This window comes from Camelus bactrianus, chromosome 6 (assembly GCF_048773025.1).
Source record: "Camelus bactrianus isolate YW-2024 breed Bactrian camel chromosome 6, ASM4877302v1, whole genome shotgun sequence".
NCBI classification, from domain to species: domain Eukaryota; kingdom Metazoa; phylum Chordata; class Mammalia; order Artiodactyla; family Camelidae; genus Camelus; species Camelus bactrianus.
This window is the reverse complement of record NC_133544.1, coordinates 33,562,021-33,563,041: the sequence shown is the minus strand read 5'-3', so window position 1 is coordinate 33,563,041 and position 1,021 is coordinate 33,562,021. Positions and strand designations below refer to the sequence as shown.

The following is a 1,021-nucleotide window of genomic DNA, read 5'->3' as shown; positions in this document are numbered from 1 at the left end:
CAGAAGGAGGGGGGAGTTCATCAGTCTGGTAAAGGGGATCTGGGCACAGCAACTTCTAAATCCACCAGGTACCCCCAAGAAGTCCTCATGGAGCTTGGCAAATATTTAGTGAAAATAATTCATTCCAATATTGCTTATAGTAACAAGAACTACATTTAATTGCCTTACACTTTAGGAGGTATATGCTTTGTTCATACAGCAGGATGCTGTTAGTCATTAAAGACATAGCAAAAGACCATTTAGAGAAATGGAAATAAATTCCATAAATATTGTACGTGAACAGACTACAGAAATATAAACAGTAAAATCCCATTTTTATAAACATAGCAGTGCATGTATTTTGTACATCCCCCTTTTGGGAAAGATGTATATAAAAATTTAAATAGTGTTTACTGCTCAGTAGCAGGGTTAAAGCTACTTTTAAAATTTATTTATTTTTACTTATCCCTCAATGGAGGCACTGGGGATTGAGCCCAGGACCTCGTGCACACAAAGCACGCACTCTACCACTGAGCTATACACCCCCAACCCTAAGCCGTTTTTATTATGTGTATTTTATTTATCTATTTATTCTGTATTATTTTTGTAGAAAGAAGTAAGTTCAAATATTACACAATAACAAATTAATTCTCAAATTCGAACTGAAATAGTGTGGCCATGCTCATATGCTGTGAGATTAAAGACTCCAAAAACAAACCTGGTTCTAGGAGAGGTTACTGTCCTCATGTGTGGTCCTCCACTTGGCACATCAGTTTTGTCATTACACCTAAAGCTGCTCAGATTGGTGGTCACTGCCTAACGAGAGATGAATCTACAGACCAAATATCCATGTACTAATGTTCAATGGCATGACCATTATATTCCAACCACCACTGCATTTATAAGTCAGTGTTCCCAAGGTCAGGTATCTGAGAAGACACGTGAGTTAACAGAGGGCGGCTTTGTGAGTATGTGAAGCTGATGGCCTGAGGAAATATTTCATCCAGGCTTTATGCTGAGTGAACCACAGTAAACACCCCAG

The 1,021-nt window shown here is 38.4% G+C and overlaps 1 non-coding gene across 1 annotated transcript; it reads right to left on the bottom strand.

The window, feature by feature from the left end:
* Nucleotides 1-452: 452 nt before the first annotated feature.
* On the bottom strand, nt 453-526 carry TRNAT-UGU (transfer RNA threonine (anticodon UGU)). The gene has a single exon. It is a non-coding gene; the product is annotated as a tRNA-Thr (tRNA).
* Nucleotides 527-1,021: the final 495 nt, after the last annotated feature.